Source organism: Solanum stenotomum, chromosome 6 (genome assembly GCF_019186545.1).
Source record: "Solanum stenotomum isolate F172 chromosome 6, ASM1918654v1, whole genome shotgun sequence".
Classification (NCBI taxonomy): domain Eukaryota; kingdom Viridiplantae; phylum Streptophyta; class Magnoliopsida; order Solanales; family Solanaceae; genus Solanum; species Solanum stenotomum.
The window spans coordinates 6,489,367-6,496,292 of NC_064287.1; the positions used below are offsets into that span (position 1 = coordinate 6,489,367).

General features: G+C 30.8%; 1 pseudogene; it reads right to left on the bottom strand.

Annotated features, from left to right (window-relative positions):
- Positions 1–1,397: 1,397 nt before the first annotated feature.
- Positions 1,398–2,913, bottom strand: LOC125868434 (mitogen-activated protein kinase kinase kinase 17-like; annotated as a pseudogene).
- Between the last annotated feature and the right edge of the window lie 4,013 nt (positions 2,914–6,926).

Consider the following 6,926-nt stretch of genomic DNA (forward strand, 5'->3'; position numbering starts at 1 on the left):
TCGAGGGTCTGCCAGAAATAGGCCTCCTTTCCTCCCCACAAAGGCTGAGATAAGGTCTACATACACTCGATCCTCTCTAGACCTAACTTTTGAGGCTACACTGAGTTTGTTATTGTTGTTCCTTCGTACCAAACACACCCTTAAGTTTAGATCTGTTTTCTGCAAAGAAATGCTTCAATCGAATGTTTAATGGAAGCTAAGCTGAGGTTGCCTATGTGATTTCAGCTTTGAAGAGTTTATTTTATTTTTACTTTCCCTATGAGTAGGTGGAGAGGTTGAGATAACAAAAATATGATCCATCTTAAGAGATTATACTCTTCACAATAGGAGAAAATGTTCTCTGATGTCCACTTATCATTTGAATAGAAGAAACTAATTATATACCAAAATCTCTTATATTTTATTTATATATATTTTGTGTTAATCTTTTACTGATCTCAAGAAGGATCATATAACTAAAATAACATTTGTGATAGACTCCAAAGACCAAATCTCTCAAAGACAATTGCACATTATTGTGACATGTGTGTATTATGACTATGTAATGGTGCCTAGAAAAGATTAGGCAGGGAAAGATCTCCTTAGGTTGGATACTTTTATCAAATTTTTATTCAATTAAGCCTTTTTTCTTCTTTTTGTCATGCCCAAGATTATTGACAATAAATATGTAGTTATCATACTAATTAAACTGATCAATAATGATTAATTAAAACAGTTTGAGTTTATCCCTAAGAGCAGACAAATAATAAATGCATAAAAAAAGTAATATCCACCCAACACAAATGGTGAAAGAACTTACCAATGCAGTAAATTCCGATCCGATTCATATTTTCTGTTTTTAAATTTATGTATATTTCTTGAAACTGTATTTCATAGTCTTAGTCTAAAGATTATTTATTAAATCTACTCCATTTTAATTATCCTTAAATATATTAATACTTTACTTTTTAAAATAATAAGTGTAGATTTAAATAAAAAAATAAATGATAAACGACTTGTTGCTTTCTAAATATCAAATGTTTTAAAGATCTTGCAATCTTTGGTACATAAAATGTGAACCGACTCATCATGCATTCGTTATATATGGAATATTAACAAATTGTCCCAAACACACATGTGTAGAATATGCGTCAGATGTGATCTTTAATAATTTACTATTGATAGAAGTCAATAATCTAACGTTTCGATGACTCATTTTGAATGAAACAAGGATATTATGTTTTGTTAAATATAAAAGAGGACAATTGAAAGTAATATAGCATATCATGACAAAATTATTTTTTTCCTATTTTATCCTCAACACTAATTATTTATTCCCCCAATTATTTTGTAAAATTAAGACTATACATCAATTAATATGTGTATTGTAGTAAAATATTTATATTAGTCATTATTTCTTAAAGAACCTGTAAAATTCAAAGTGGACAAATAAAAGAGAACAAAAGGATACTTTTTGGGTGTTGAACTGTAATTCTATGAGCTAATCTCTTATGCTTTAAGTGCAAATGAGGCAAATGCAATATAAGAAAAGTGAGTCACCATGGAAGTTAAAAGAGAGATTTATGAACACATAATTTTATTTGGTGAACCTCTTTTATGTGTGACAAAATTGAGTGTACGAATTATTATTCTATAACTACTACAATAAAAAATGTTATCTTGGCAATTACATCTTTCCATATCCGTTTAATTATATAATTAACTAATAAAAACATGATCTCTCTAATAATCTAAGTTTTTAGATGAGATGGTCACATACTTCAACATAATATCAGACTAGGCAAAAAGATCCTGAAATTAAATCTCACCGCCACCCATATAAAAAAAGAATGTCCACATGCTTGGCCATGAAAAAAGAATTAGGCCCGCACATGAGGAAACATATTGAGAATATAATTAACTAATAAAAGCGTGTTCTCTCGAAAAAAAAGTTGTCACGCCATTTTTACAGGTTGGCAAATCTTCACTCTTCTTTCTTACCATGATCCAACACTCATAATCCAATTTCCAATTTGGTTTTCCTGATTGTAATTCCAATTTTCTTACTCTTTGTAGAGTCAAATCCGTTAAACAACGACTCATTTCTTGTATTGAATCATCAATTTCTTCGTTCGAATTCCAAATGCATTGATCAATCACACTTGTTGGAGAACAATCTTGATTTTCTTCGTTATATAAATCAAGAAATCGATGTTTGAGTAGCTCTTTCGCTGAACATCTCTATTTCTGATCTCTTCTCAAACATTTGTTTAAAAATTCCTTTCCTTGTGATGACAAAAACTTGGGAATTTCTGGTGTTAGCCCAGAAAATGCTATATGGTATAGCAATGAAGCAGAGTTATTAACATTAGTCCACGGTGAACCACCCGTGGCCATTTCAATAATCGTGCATCCTAACGCCCATATATCAGAACGAAACCCCTGTTCTTCGCCACAAACTACTTCTGGTGCCATGAACATAGGTGTGCCACCAATTGTCACACCATCAACACGTTTAGAACATCCAAAATCCCCAATTTTGGCACCAGTGTTACATAACAAAATGTTGTGACCCTTGATGTCGCAATGCACTATCCCTTTCGAGTGTAGGTAATCTAGTCCTTGAACAATTTGTTTCGTGTAGTGTCGAATCAATTCCTCATTCAATTGGCCTCCCTGTTTCCTAATTTCATCGATGAGTGTTCCATGATTGAACATTACCTTGTTGTTCGCTCTAGTTACATCGTACCCCTTGTAGTCAAATACGTAAGGAGAGTTCAATGTTGATAGAATTTTTTGCTCTTTTTCCAAGAATTCGGATCGAGACAACTCCGTGGACTTGACAGCAAAAATCTCACCGGAGCAGCGTGACATGGCGACCGACACGGCTTCTGTAGAGCCATGGCCTATAATGTGGCCTCTGGTCCAGTCCATTTTTTGTTTATTTGGAGAAGAATTTGGTAGGAGCCAGTTAGGAAGTGCAAAGAGTTTAGGACATGTTCTGTTACAAAGAGGTTATATTATATAAATAAACTATAGAGTATAAAATAGTGAATGTCTAAATTAGTTTGGTAAGGCTTAGGTTTGCCTTCTTTCCTATTAAAAGACTTGAAAAGTTTGGTTATTTTAATTATGGCCAATTACTTGTGGTTTTTAGGCAGCTTTGGGTATGCCAGAGGACAGTTATGACGTGGCTTGCTAGGAAGGTGCCACATGTCAAGCTGTGAAGTGGGTAATTGAATTTTAATCATCTTTCAAAAACAAGTTGGAGTGGGTGGATTGGATTGGACCAACAAAAATGGTTGCTATTAGATTTTTCTTCTTTCTTGGATAAAAATATATCAAGTATAATATTTATACCAAATCATATAAATTAATTATGATTAAATGATAAAATTAAGGTTAGGATTTATATGAACTAATTATGGTTTAATTATAATGATATATATTTATAGCATGTATTCATTAGTTTGATATATATATAACTTGTATCAATAAGTTTTTACCCACTTTTTGGTAGGTTGTGAAGTTTGTGGTTTAAATGTTTTTTTCGGATGAACTTTAACATAATTATGTACTAACATCAAATCCTCCTCATACATCTAGTGAAAACAAGAACTCAGGTTGAAGAAGGTACTTGTGGGCAATGACGGAGCCAGGATTTTCATGGAGGGGGTTCAACTTATAAGAAGTAAATAAGAAAATGGAGCAAAACGGATCGGGAAAGAAAAAAATTATCCTTAATCCATTAAATATAACTGGCCTTGTCATGCCGCATTTAGCGTTTCTTCCTACTTTTACTATGCTTCATTGATTCTTTTTTTTTTTAAATGATTTTTTTCTTTAATTTTTTATTATTTTACTTTATTTTGAATTTTTAAAATAAATTAAATTAATGTTCATTCAATCATATGTTACTTTAAAAATTGTTTAATACTCTTTAAAATGTGTGGGGATTGAGTTACTAATATTATAATGCATATTAAAAGGATAAATAAATGGCATCGCTAATTTTTTGTTCATTTATTCAATTTATAAGGTTTTCCATCGATAAAAAAAATGAATAAATCATATCAATGTAGTTTACGTCTCTCTAGAATAGAACTGAAAAAATGAGAAAGAAATATGATGAATAATCATGTCTTTCAAATTTATTTGTTCGATTAAGTTTAACTTATCTTTAAAGTTTTTTTCTCTATCTCAATTTCAAGTTTAAGAATAATTGATAGTTTTTTTAAAAATTCCTTTGAATTAGTATATAAAAAGAGAGTTACGTAAAAATAAAATGAGCAATGGAGAAAAAAATAATAAAATACAAAAATGAAAATAATGTGCCTTAGAAATTCGAAAAAATGAATATTGAAAAGGAGAAATAACACTAAAAAATGAAAAAAAAACAAACAATAAAACTCCAACCCAAAAATGTTGAGCCCATCTCAGCCTTGCTATTTGATTTTCCAAATGAAGAAAACAAGAAAATTTTTAGGAAAGTGTTGTTGCGCAGAATTGAACCCATGACGTCCAAGCGAATTCTTGAACCCCTTTACCACTGAGCTAGCCTCTTTACATGTGTTTAGAGGGTTCATTTTAATATATACACACATAAAAACAGAATTTGACCTTATATATACCGTGTAATTTTTAGACGAGGGGGGTCGGGTGACCCCCCTAACCTCCATGTAGATCCGCCCCTGCTTGTGGGTTCCTATTCATCATTTTTTGAAGAGTCCGAGCAACATAGATGTTCTCACAAATCTTCATTCCTGTTTTATGGTCTTCATTTTGTTGCATTCCTCATTCAAAGAATTTCATCCAATTTCTTAAAAAAATTTGAGGCCATTTCTAAAAGTTTATTAGCAAATGTTTTGTTAGGATCAGAATATGTAGTAGAAGAACTTGTCTAATTTGATCAAGCAAAACTTAATACTTAGGTAAGTTAAGACATTCATTTTAGTCAACAAAGTCACTACTTACATGCTTGAATTGAATCTTAAAATCTTAAAGTTGTTTTTCTTTCTTTAGTATCTGTGTTAGTTCATTATGAAGGGTGATCTGTCCTCGTGCATTATAAAGTACCACAATTGTTTCCTAAACCCTCGCTGCAAAAAAATGTGTTATCTGCGGGGGTTAAATTTATATGTTATGGTGGTCAACAACCTCCACAATCAGTTGCCCGCCCCAAGAACATTCACCGTTACCAGTTTGCAGAGATTTTCTTGGCCGCCGTAATATTTTAGCTGCGGTTAAAACCCCCGCTATATGTCGAGTTTTAGGTTAATTATTTAATAAGTTGTGGGGGTTCCATTGATTTTTTATTTATTTATTCATTTATAATTCTTACAAACTGATTGATATGATATTTTATTATACAAATTGCTTTCTTAAATAGGTAATGTTAAAGATACTATTGAACTAAAAATACATTAACATAAACGAATATAACATTAGTCTCAAACATATATTTCAATGATTAAACACAAACATAATTAGTATCATCATTTGTCTCAAAAACTAAACATTAAGCACATTCATTCCAACGATTAATCATACTACATCCATTCAAGCAATTACTATACTTAATTATCTAATACAACTGCACGACAAAACTTCATTCATTGTTATTTGGATTACTTCAATCGGAGGATCTTCTTTTATTCATACGTGAAATGGATCCACTAGCTGCATCACTTGGCTACAAAAAGAATTTAAATTATAATTAATCAAAAGGACCACAATAAAATCATATTCAATAAACTACAACTTAGCTAATTAAAAGAAATCAACCTATCTAGATCATTTCAGCAGAAAGCAAAATATGAATACAAGCTATCTGCATACAATTTATCTACAGAGCACATGATTTAGGAACCATCATTCACGGACACACAACACATTTGGCGCAGATTTTAATTAAATGATAATGAGACAGAGAAACACTGTTTGCAAAATTTCAAAACTGAAAGCCTTCTTAAAGAAAAGATGAAAAGAACAAGGTTTATTGAGGGGTTTTAAGGTATTAGAATTTAGCCCACAGAAGTGAAGTGTCAAATTCCAGAAACAACAAAGTAGAAAACAACTTATTATTACATGTGGCGCAAATTTTGTTTTGTCAACTTCAAAGCCATCTAATCCTATCTTTTAGTGCTGTTTAAATGTATAAAACGAGCTGTCAATATTTTATTGCATAATACATAAACGTATTTTTAATTTAACTTAAGCAAATATTTATGCCTTTCAATTTTAAATATGTATAAATAGACTCTTAAACTTATATAAATTAAACAAATAGATACAATCGTCTTAGTATAGAAGACAAAATAAAAGATATATTTATATACTATGCCTATTTTATTTGGACATCGCTTAGCAAAAGTATTTATAGTAATATTTTTAATCATAAGTATACTTGTTTATATTACTTTTTATGTATTTCTCTCTAATCAGTAATAATACTTTACTAATTAAATTAGAAAATTTAAAAACTTAGATATAACAAAAAAAATTCCTCAGACGTCAAGTATTTTTAGACAAGATTAATTTGTTAAAACTATAATTATTTGGAACCTTAGGTAGTATATGCAAATGTATTTTAATAAACTCAATTTTGTTGTCGCTTCCTATTTACCACTATTAGTTGTATCTTGGCAAGTGGAAAAACTCTTAGAATCTCTACCTTTGGAGCTAATACTATTTTCCTAGAACAACTTCTTGAGTCATTGTTCGTGGAGCTAAAACTAGTGTGTCTTTTTCGCTTCTTCTTCTGCACTTTTCTCCTATAATCAAGACTCTTTCTATTTGACCGTTTTCTTCTCCGAGTTCTTTTCTTCACGTGTTTTATATCATGTCAGTGCCTACATTTTTTCCTACTATAATCAAATCTAACCCAGGATTTGACCCTAGTCGAACCTAGGAACAAAAATTCAAAGAAAAAGTTTGACGGGGTCCCG